Below are 12280 nucleotides of genomic sequence, written 5' to 3' on the forward strand. Positions count from 1 at the left end.
TTATGAAAAATAAGGCTTTTATGATATGGACTCATGATCGGTGTTCAATAGCTTTTAAAGAGTGCGCAATAACTAAAGATGAAGTGACACCTATCATAACCTCTTCAAATTTATTTTAGGAAAAGCCAGAAGCTATTAAAGACGTTTTTTGTATCGCAATACGTGGGAACACCCGAAACTAATCAGACACTAGACCCAAAAGAACAAATTGAAGTCATCATTCCAATAAAAGTCGACCTTCGCAAATTGGAGGAGCACAATGACGACTTTTCAATAAATGATATACAAAGAGAGAGGTTTCGAGCTTAGTACAATTCTGCAATACAATTCTTAGTAAGATTCTGCAAATACAAGAGGTAAGATTATTTAAAAATGATCTCTTGCTTTAGAAAAATCCAAAGCTTGTCTGTAAAATACCGACGAAGCAGGTGGCCGACCTAAAATTCTGAAAATCACGATAAATTTTCGGGTGATTTTTTTATCTTCTGTGATTATTCCATAGCACAAACATAAAAATAATGATTGTTTGCTATAGCTTTACTTTTATTTTATAGGTCTTGCTGCATGGGATAATAAGGTAAAGTATCGGGCGGTCAATATGGAATCTCACAAGTTATACCGAAAAGCCTCGTACGACTTGATAAAGTTCGATTATAATGAATTTTCTGACTCCTCAGATGAAGACACTGTAACCGGGAAAGCAGAGAACAAAAAGAAAGTGGATGCTGCCGTTGGAGGCTGCTGTTGGGTCGAAAGGGGATACAAGCGCTCTTTTAAACTCTGTCAACTCCAAATTTGAGGAGTTCATTAAGTCGAATACAGCCGAACGCTCATTGAAAGACAAGATTAGACGTGTATTTGAATGTACAATATGCTATGTTCCCCGTCCAAACTGTGTCTATTGTTGCCTTAATTGTGGACGTTATCTCGGTTGTTTCCATTGCATGAAAATATTATCTTAATGTCCATTTTGTCGAGGGCAGTTTGTTAATCAGGTAAAAGCATTTTTTATCCCTGGAATCGAGGAGGTGGTAGATATACCACCTTACATCCCAGACGCTCCGGAACTTCCAATAAATATTATGGATGATGCTGAAGAAAACGATGACCAGAGCACTGATAGTGAAACTTGAAGAACTCGCCATTGGGTGTTATTGATTTTTACTTACGATATATGTTTGTTGTCCAACTTCTTCTGTCTTAGTTTAACTTATTTTGTTAACCCCTCCCCGTACCCTGCATGGGAATATTTGGCAGGTCCTTTCCATTTTTGGTCCAGCGCGCAGCAGAATGGACATTTAAAACTGATAGAAAGGATTTTGTCTTTGTCGGGGCCTGTGCGCGCAATAAATTAACAAGTCCAGGCTAAACCAACCGCAGATCTAGAATTTTTGCCCCGCCTACCCGCGCGATGTTTGACCTATGTTTTGGATTGAATTGGTAGTAGAGTCAAATTTCCCGGTTAGATTAAAGGGTTGTTTCAGGTAGGGTCAGGTGGGGTCAGAGCTATGGTTGGGGATGGGAGTTAACCCCTGGCTAGGGTTTTAGCCCCCGGGTAGAGTTTGGAGTAAATACCATGTTTATAAGAAACTTTGAACTCCTTAATGCAGTTGTGACTCGATGGCCGAGTAGTTAAGGCGCTGGCGTTCTAATTATAGGTGCTTTGTATATAGTGGGCTCGAATCCCATCAGCGGCAAAAGTTTCGAAATTTCGGGAAATGCATCAAAAACTTTCAAAACGTAGCAATACAAAGAAAGTGTCAAAGAATAGATGCTCAGAGCGGAGGATGGGAAGGAAATCTTTCTGCGTCACTTAAGGAACCCGGTACGAACGACATTCGGTTATTGCAACGTCAGCTGGACCTTCACGCCGCTCCGGCTTCTTGTTTATCAACGGTAAGATCCCTATTATGAAATTTTTTGGTAGTAAGGTCCTAAATGAACCTAGCTATTATCATGTTTTAAAATGCCTTAAAATTGTTTCACAGTAATTAACGTTCGTTCGCATTCTAAAGGAAACATTGAAAGTATTTATGGAATTTCTTATGTTGTGATTATGATGTAAATATATTGCTGCGAGTGGCGAGCTTTTAAAAACGAAAAATAAAATATCGTATTCGATTAGCTTTTACATCTTATCTTGAGAAATTAAATGAATGGAATCCTCTTTTTTGTATATGAAATTTTGGAATTAAAAAACAAGATCGAGATCTTTTAGAAGAACTTACAGCCTCTCCGATTGTATCTGCTAATTGGAGGGAGAAAAAGTTTTTTTAACCATTTCAAAAGTCTGTCCGCCTTTTGGAGTCTGTATAGCGGGTATCTATGGGAGCTTGAAAACCTTGAGGGCCTTGAAAATGGACCAAACAAATTAAGAATTCTTGGCATTTTGTCTTTGTCTGACTTTTACCTTAATTAAATTGGCCGCGCATGGACGCTCTGGCTGCTGAATATGGACTGTATGCAATAACAAGCTCTTCTCTTTGAGACTTTAACCCGGGGGGGACACTGGATCTGAGAACGACCATAAGTTCGGCCCAAAATTTGGCTTTCAAAATCGGACCCTTACAGTGCAGTGAATTTCCATGAAAAATCATACCCTTGCACTGCACTTTAATTTTTCCTCCGAAATTGGCCAATTTTGTGCCAAATTTACCAAAAAGTTGGCTTTTTGTCACAATTTCCTACCCTAACAGTGCACGAGCTAACCAATGAAAAACCTACCCTTAACCCTATTCGGCCTAGGGGGGGCTGTTTCTGTCCGGAGGTCAAATTATTGGTAATAGCTCCTGAAATAATAGAGCTTTTGCCATGAAATTTTCTGTAAATTCCTAACTTTTATTTAGCTTCAAAATAAAAAAGAATTTGACTTCTAAAAAATTTCACACCTTGAGCATGATGACATTTCTGACAGTAGGGTGTCATAAAAATTGACACTTTTCGAATACAAATTTATAATTTATGTCAAATATATCGTTTAAACCGTAATTTATTGAATATTTAGGATAAAATAAGCCTTTTAAACTCAGGCAACTTTTTTCTAAAGCCTTTGTTAGAATACAATAGCTATTTATAAGAACAAAGGAAATTTTCGGTTTTTGCTCACTTTGGGCATGATGAGTGACGTCATCAAAAAAACTTTTTGTCTAAAGTTACCTTATGTGACAAGGATCTTATGTGCCAAATTTCATCCAAAAAGACCCACTAGATCAAAAGTTAAGGAGTGGTACAGGAAAAGCCCCCCCCCCTAGGTTTGGACCGCCCATAAAAGCCTAGGCTGAATAGGGTTAAGGGCCGAACGTCTGGTAGGTCATTTACCTTGAGTGCCCCCCCCCCCCGGGGACTTTAAAGAAATTAGAGAGTGTCCAGATAACAATTTCTAATTTTACAGGCACTATCAGGGTTTGGGTTTACAGCCTGTTTGCTGCAGCCCCTTTACAAAATTCGAAGAATTGGAATAAGAGTCTCTCTTCAACTATAAAGAGTCGTGAAAATCTGGGTGAGTGATCGGCTATATGTCTTGCATATTGAAAACCATCTAAAAATAAAATTATTTCTTAAAGAAGCCTTAACCTTGACAGGTCATGGCGAGTAAAGGTTATATGATCGATCACTATCGGAACACTTTCACATACGTGACAGAGTTGATAAAGCGTGAGCTACCATGTGGAATTCCTTACGTTCACGAAGTACGTGCGCCCTAAAATGTCGAAAGTTGAGTCCCCCTCCCCTACTGTTACGCAAGTGTACACAAATGGCTATATCCCCACCTGGTTAGTACGTACTTTCAATCCCCCCCCCGGTCAACTGAAAAAAACTCGATGTTTATTAAGAAGCTTAGTTGGTCAGGATCTACTAGACAAACTAGAACCTTACCGTCTCCGTTGATGAAAAACACTCAAACATAAACTCCGCACACGTCTCTTTTTACATCCAAATTACCCCTACATCCAAATTGTTTGAAGCCCTGTGATGTTCTTAACTTTTTGAGAAATGTTCTTAACATGTTCTTATTTTCGCCATTTTTGGGTGTTTTAAGGCCCTACGAAGCTTAAAATGTTCCCGGGGGGGGGGTACGAGGGTTGCGAGCTGACGGGGGGATGCCGCCCAATCTTCGACCCTCGGACCCTTACCGGGACTAAAAAGGAGAAAAAAATGAAAATTTTACGATCCTTAATGCCTGCCATCTATACTCTTTTGTGCTTAATTGTAGGGGGATGGAATAAGCAGGGGGTGGGTACTCTGGGAAAAATCAATAAAATAGGGGGGGTCATTATAAAGTGATATTGGGGTGATTTTCCCAAAAAACCTTAGCAAAATGAAGGTTTTGGTCCGTTTTCAGACTTTTTTGGAAAAAATTCATAAAATGGGGGGCTCATTATAAAGGGATACTGTATGGGGGTGATTTCTAAAAATTCTAAAAATTGCAAAATGACCCCCCTCCCTACAATTAAGCACAAAAGTGTATGCCTACAAGAATTCTTGTCCCATTTTAATACCAAGTTAATTTTTTTAACTTATATGTGCTAAAAAACATGGCGAATACGCATGCGCACAGTGATACTGGTACAAAAATTCCGGTAGAGTTTTCACAAGCATCCAGCGACGACCTTTTTTTGAATATCTGCTGTTCACGTATATTCGTCCTAGAAATTTTGATCTGCTTGTCTCAATGCTGGAAAATCCTACTCCTAGAAATTCACATAAGTTGTTCTTCGATTCCTGAGACCCTTATAGTTTTTTTCCCTGTTCCATAGAAAATTTGATCTGCTGTTCTTTGGTTTGTACCCTGTCTATGTGTCTCCAAAACTTTGATCTGCTGTTCTTGGATTTATGCGCCTGTCTCACTGTCTCAAAAAGTTTGATCTGCTGTTCTTAGGTTTATGCCCCTGTATCACTGTCTCAATAAATTGATCTGCTGTTCATGGGCTTGTTCATACAGCAGACTGTTCTTCAAAAATATCCCGTCAGTTCGTACCTTATCGGGGAAAACTTCGTCCGGGAAAATTTTCGTCGGGGAAAAATATTTGTCACTTGCTGGTTTTGGTAAACGCATTAAGACCGTGGAAAAATTTCGTCTGGGAAAAATATTCGTCACTTTGCCGAAATTTCGTCACTTTTCCCCGACGAAGTTTTCCCCGATAAGGTACCCTCTCTCATGAAATTAACAAAACGAAACAGCAGATGGGCAAAATATTCATTATAAAGTTATTGCCTAGAAAAACATATGTGCTGTTCACCGATGACGTCATTACCTAGAAAATGCTATCTGCTGTTCACCGGTGACGTCATTACCTAGAAAATGCTTTCTGCTTGTCACTGATGACGTCATCACCTCTAATAGAACAATAGGTGTTTTGAAGTAAATTGACCCTCCTAGAAAATGAGACCTGCTGTTCACTTTTTCATAAAAGACCGTCTCCTAGCAAAGAACAGCAGATATTTCGTAAAAATGTCTTGTCGAATGCTTCTGAGTTTTAATGGACCTAGCCTGGATATCCAGGCTGTAAACTATTTCACAGTCTAGTTTTTGATATTTTTATGTTCTGGTTTACAGCCTGGTCTCCCTAGAGCGATTTGCATTCTCTTTAAGAGAATGCAGTCCGCTTGCTTGCGCTCACTTCGCTAAAGCCGTAAGGGCCAATCTACACAGCGCGGAGCAATTCTAAAGCAAAAATAGGATAGTCCTCCAGTTGCTAGTGAAGATAGGGCTTTCTGTTACATGAAAATATGAAAAAGAAGAAAACAGAGGCAAGTTCATTTTCCAAGAAAACATGGTTGGTCATGATAATGCGGGAGGTCGTCAGTAGTCCGACACTTTCTAGTCCGACAGTAAAAATGTCCGACGTTGGGTTTGACGAATACGTCAGTATTCCGACAACAATTTTGTCCGACAACGAGTCAAAAAAAAAACATATAAAAAACGTAATATGAATCGCGGAAGAGGAGACACATCTTTTATAAAAATCCAAAGTTCCGACTTTGAGGTTAGGCCCCTAAACCCGACTTTTCTTAAATTTTTGGAAGCTTGTTAGGACTAGGCTTTCAAGAGTCAAGAAATTGGATTTAGCTGTTTTCACGACCCTTCTTTAGTGATTAACAACCCTGATTGTTCATTTATTTCTAATTATGTTAAAATTCCGCCAAAATGAACTTTTACTAATATTATCTCAGTGAAAAACCCTTATTCAACATTCGACACTCTAAAATCTTTCGTTTTCGGACAAAAGTGACGTCGGAAAAAAAGACTTCCAAATTTTTAATTTATTTTATAGATTCGGACTATTTCACTGTCGGACTAGAAAGTGTCGGACTAGTGACATGCACCCGATAATGCATGCAAACTTGTTCATGGACTTTGGTGTAATCTTTGGATGTTTTAAATAGTTTTAGATCTTGTAAGACTGCTTTTTATTAATTTTTGTTTTGCTGCCCTGGGTTGAATAGGAAACATGGGTTTGCACTTTCATTCTCTAGGGAGACCAAGCTCTATAATTTTAGAACTTTGTATGTTGAGGTAATTTTTGTTTTTTCTAAAATTTTGAGCTTGGATATCCAGGCTAATGTTTTAGATGACGATGATGATTAAAATTTTGCTTTAGAATTGCTCAACGCCGTGTAGATTGGCCCTTACGGTTTTAGCGAAGTGAATGCAAATCGAGAAGAGAATGCAAATCGCTCTAGGGAGACCAGGCTGTAAACCAGAACATAAAATATCAAAAACTAGACTGTGAAATAGTTTACAGCCTGGATATCCAGGCTACTAAAACATTTATCGGATTTGTCGTTTTATTTTAACATTTTTAGTTTAAAAATTGTGAATGTCTCGTTTGAACTTATTAGAAAGTCTAGTGGTTGGTAGCGCTCCACTTGTTTGCAGGATATGTGAATTGGCGACACACATTAGTAAAAATCAATCGTAAAATGGGTTACGCACGGAGAACGAGTCTCGTGTTCGCAAAGCGAAAGGATTCTATAGACGCCTCAAGCCCACACTAGTTATGTATTAAGAGGTGAAGGCTATCAATCAGCTGCTCAATAGTATATCGTACTCTTTTTCCGAAAATCCTAAACCCCAAAGAAATTCCGAAAATCCAAAATTCCATAAATCTAAAAATTACAACTTAAAACGGACCAAAACTCAAAATACTGTGAATCTTGTGGACGTCATTTTGGCCCTAAATATGTCGTCACCGAAAGGGTGATAAATTTTTAACTTTACTGAAATGAAATCGATTTCTAATTGATCCGATAGATTCTATCGATGATTACCAATCCAATAAAGACTCAATAAGTAATAGTTATCGCATGACTTTGAGTGCAATACGAGAAATATTTTACGAGCGAGGCGAGCCTTTTTATTAAACGTAAAATTTAATAGATTTAGTCTATTTACAGAAAGTTAAAGGAAGCAAAAATTTCCCGAGTTAGAAAATCAAAAATAGCTCGGAAAGCTAAAGAAAGCAAAAATTCCAAAGTTAAAAAATGAAAAATAACTTCCGGGTCTCTAGAGAATTTCGAATGTTTTTGTTCGAAAATCTTGTTAGATTCGAATTTAAGATTCGAACGAAAACATTCGACTGAAGTTCCCGCCGAAATTATGCACATCAAAATAAAGAAAATTTTTGTCATCCAGAAGCTTCAAAATAAATGCAGCAGCTTTTTCAGAGATGTGAAATGATTATACATTACTATACACAGAAAAAGAAGATGTATTGTATTTTTTCGATTGAGAAGAAATTCTTGATTATTGCGTTCCTCTATCAGATTGATAACACTTTTCGATGTTTTTGTTTCGATGCATAGATGATAAAATGCATACTGGTTTGAGCTATGAATGGTCTGAAACAGCATTTTTGCAACAAAAACAAATTGGGGCGAACTTCTCGACTTTCAACTACCGTCAAGCTGTAAACGTGTCGAATTTTCGAAGTAAGAAGTGTTGATTGTTGAAGAATTGATGCTGAAAAGTCAAAGACACAGTTTTGTTGAGGATTGGGAGAGACTTTTTACAAAAATCAGATTGATAACACTTTTCGATGTTTTTGTTTCGATGCATAGATGATAAAATGCATACTGGTTTGAGCTATGAATGGTCTGAAACAGCATTTTTGCAACAAAAACAAATTGGGGCGAACTTCTCGACTTTCAACTACCGTCAAGCTGTAAACGTGTCGAATTTTCGAAGTAAGAAGTGTTGATTGTTGAAGAATTGATGCTGAAAAGTCAAAGACACAGTTTTGTTGAGGATTGGGAGAGACTTTTTACAAAAATCCCTCGTTACCTGGTTTAATCAGAAATATTGAATTTCCCTCGTTTTGTTAAGAAAAATATTCTTGACAAGTATTCTTTTATTCAAGTATCTTGATAAGAATTTCAAGTTTTTATGGCATAATACATTGATAAAAAGAACTGTTTGGTTTTCACGAAACGAACGAAAGTGCCGAAAGCTGAATTTATTTGCTTTGGATCGTGTCACGTGTGTGTCGAGTAGTTTTGTAATAATTTCTTTATATTTCATCAGCTTTAATTTCACTGACTTTTCGGAAAGAATGGAGTAAGAGCTCATCAAAAAATTTTTTTTTTGCGTTTTTCCATTATTTATTCTGAGAGTTCAGTTCCCTTCGGCTGTTTTGTTTTGATTTTCTCACGCTGCTTTCCCAAATGTTAACCAATTTTTATTTAAAGTCGTCCTAAGGCCTCATAACACCCCTCTCTCATTGCATTCTTGATAAATTTTCCGATCCAAAGAGGGGTTAGCCATTTCCAAACTCCTTTCCAATCTCGAGTTATCGCATTTTTTTGTTTTGATGACGTCATCAACTGAAAATGGCTAAAGATTCAGCCAAATTTGAAAATCGTACTCAAGCCTTATAAACCCTCCCATCTTATTCCCCATAAAATCCCCGATAGAATGAGGGGTCAACGACCTCCCAATTCCTTTCCAATCTCGAGTTATCGCATTTTTTTGTTTTGATGACGTCATCAACTGAAAATGGCTAAAGATTCAGCCAAATTTGAAAATCGTACTCAAGCCTTATAAACCCTCCCATCTCATTCTTCATAAAATTACCGATGGAATGAGGGGTCAACGACCTCCCAACTCCGTTTCAAACTCGAGATATCGCATTTTTTTGTTTTGATGACGTCATCAGCTGAAAATTGCTAAAAATTCAGCCAAATTTGAAAGTCCTATTCCAGCCTTATAAACCCTCCCATCTCATTCTTCATAAAATTCCCGATGGAATGAGGGGTCAACGACCTCCCAACTCCTCTTCAAGCTCGAGATATCGCATTTTGAAGTTTTTCCCAAACCCGTGACGTCATTGGGTCCCTTTACCCCTAATGTTATCAACGGTCAATTCGCGAATTTTGAAATTTTTGCGGTCAACAGGTACCTTGTGCCCCAAGGGTCCCAAAAAAACAAAAAACGTCAATTTTTTCCAAGGGAAAGTGGGTTTTTAAATTTGCGAAAGATTGACACTGCAACGACTTCATCTCAGAAAACGCTAATTTTGACGAAATTTTCAAAGTTGAAACATCCCAGAGGCTAAACATGTTGGAATAGCGGCTAGACGAAAAAAATCGTGAAAAAAAACTGAATTTCCATTTTTAGTACCCGCATATCATTGAAATTTTGTAAATTTTGCTTACGCGCATGCGTTTGCCAAAAGAGTCGCACTCCGCTCGCTAACGCTCGCTCCGTGCGTAATTAGGTTAAAGAAGTTCACACGTATAGATATAAATTTGTGTGTTTTTTGTTTGAAGTCCTCATTTCCTTCTTCTTTTTCTACCGTACACCACTCGGATACGGCACGCCGAACCAGGCTCTGGGCCAATTTTTCAAACTTTTCGATGATGCGTCTTTCTTTCTAAATCTTTTCTTTTCTAGATTGTGCTTGTAACACTTTCTAACCTTTGGTTAGATGACGGGTGACTCTAGAGTAGCAGGGCAAGCTTACTCATGGCCACACCTCATGCCAGACTTTGGTCTTCATCTATCTGCTTTCCATTTATTTCTCAACTTTCTTTAAATTCACATACCGGTTTTCTCTCCACTAAATTTGTAGATTTATATTTATTGTTTGTCATCGTAAGATTGTTTATTTGTGGGTTGTTACTTTTTGGTTCTTTGTTTTTATTTTGTTATTGTTGTTGGTTTTAAGGTTTGTCGCTGTTTTGTTTTGTTGGTCAACTTTTGTCCTTGTTGCGTTAAGTTGGTGAAAATGATTTCTTGCTCAGTTTGAATGTTTTTGATTTTTAATTAGCTTTTTCAGATAAAAGAACAGTTTCAGAAAAAAATAATAACTATTGAAATACTAAAACCAAAAAAAAAAAAAAATGAATTTAAAAAACCTAGCCTTGGCATATTCTGTGAGTGTTATTCAAAGGATTGGTCTCCTTTAAATATTCTGACAAGATATATAGTAGGCAATATTTAATGGGAATATAATCCTTTCTATTGAGCTGCTTGATGTGATACGTGTTAAAAACTTCCCAAGGCAACTAATGTAACTCTTCTTTCTCCTTGTTCTACCAAGTACGCGTTTTTAATTCGCTCCAAACATAAAGTTTTCAACTTTGAGACTTCAAAATATACATATCCTGCGATATACCATATCAAATCGATGACTCCAAAAACAGGTAAAATTTCATTGGTAACACCAATGATAATCTTATCATTATTTCTATACCTGGTTCCATTATTTACCAGCCAAGACATTTTGTAAGTATTGTTCAATGGTAAACCAGGTAAGATACCATACATGTCAAACGAGAAGACTAGTGCCACAATTTCAATTAGTCCAACGATAAACAAAAAATATTCATCATCTTCGTCAAAAAAGGAGCTACAATTATTGGAAAAAGTTTCAAGAAAGTTTTGGCTTGTGCTGCATTACATTTTATTTTTGAGCTTTCTTCACCATTAAAAATTGATTTTCGTAGGGGAGGTGGCTTACTGGAGATCTCGCTGAATTTATAGTTCATATTTTCTATTGCTGCATTTATTTGGGAAAGTGAAAAGTATCGCGCTTTAAAGAATACATTTAATACCAAGTTTAATTCACATTGGACAGTACCTGCTAGGAGTATATGCATAATATCTTGTGGAAGACATTTTGTGACGTCAAAATTAGGAAGTCTAATCAAAGAACTCCTTTTGTTGATGCCGTAAGTTGTCTGTAGTTCTCCTGTTACTTCCATAGTCTGAGCACTTTCGATCTCGGCTCACTGTCTCTCATATTCTTCCTGATTTTTCAGGTCAAAGTCACTTTCTAAAACGTTTTCCTGCATTTTTTCAAATGTGCAATAACATAAGCGGCACTTTTGAAATTAAACGCCAACACCCTCTTTAAAACCTCCCCACAGGTGCTGACCTAGTGGGGGGCGTACGAGATTTCGGTATTTCGGAAATGGGCTTGTTTTTGTGCGGAATTTCGGTAATCACGTCAAAACACTTCGGTATTTCGGAATCCAAAATGACTTCGGTTTCGAAAAAATGACTTTTTTTACTGCGGAAATTCGGTCTGAAGAGCTTTAGTTTCGGTTTTTTGGTATCCGATTGTGTGCTTCGGAAATAATACTGAGGTTAAGCATACCAGGATAATCACGATGACGGATGAAAAAATACGAAATTTGATTGGTTGAAACTCACTAGCCTGTTTAACTTTCATGGTCGTGATTTTACCAATTTGAGACTTAACCTCACTAATTTCTATCCACAAAAGACGCTTTCTAAATCAATGACGTCAAGCACAAACACGCGCTAGATCCTAACGGCGTTCGCGCGCACATATGATGGGTATAGGTATAGATTGCTCCACAACACAATCTTATTTCATTCGCGGACCTTTTGTAAGCAGTGAAAAATTGAAGCTTTTTCAAAACGGACCAAAGCTGGTACGATGAATGGCACGATGCCTCGAGGGCTTTGTGAGAAGGTCAACATTTTCATAATAAGGCGTTAATATTTTACTGAGAGTCAAATCATCACCTATCATTCGGAACGATGAAAATCCAGTTCTTAAACAGGGTTCCCAGCGGTCAGGAAAAACCTGGAAAATGGGTTGTTTTTTGAAAAAGTCAGGGAATTTTTGTAAAATTTCTCAAAAGTCCGGGAAAAGTGAGGGAGCTTTTTTTTCCAGAATGCCTTGAATTTGATGGTTTTCAGTCATTCTTTGAATCTCTATTTTTAATTTCGCCTTAGCGAAAGTATTACGATAGGCATTCAGCGGCGAAAATTTAGAAAACGAAAGTACTCGATACGGTGGACGAACTT

This window comes from Clytia hemisphaerica, unplaced genomic scaffold (assembly GCF_902728285.1).
Source record: "Clytia hemisphaerica strain Z4C2 unplaced genomic scaffold, Clytia hemisphaerica genome assembly, whole genome shotgun sequence".
Lineage (NCBI taxonomy): Eukaryota > Metazoa > Cnidaria > Hydrozoa > Leptothecata > Clytiidae > Clytia > Clytia hemisphaerica.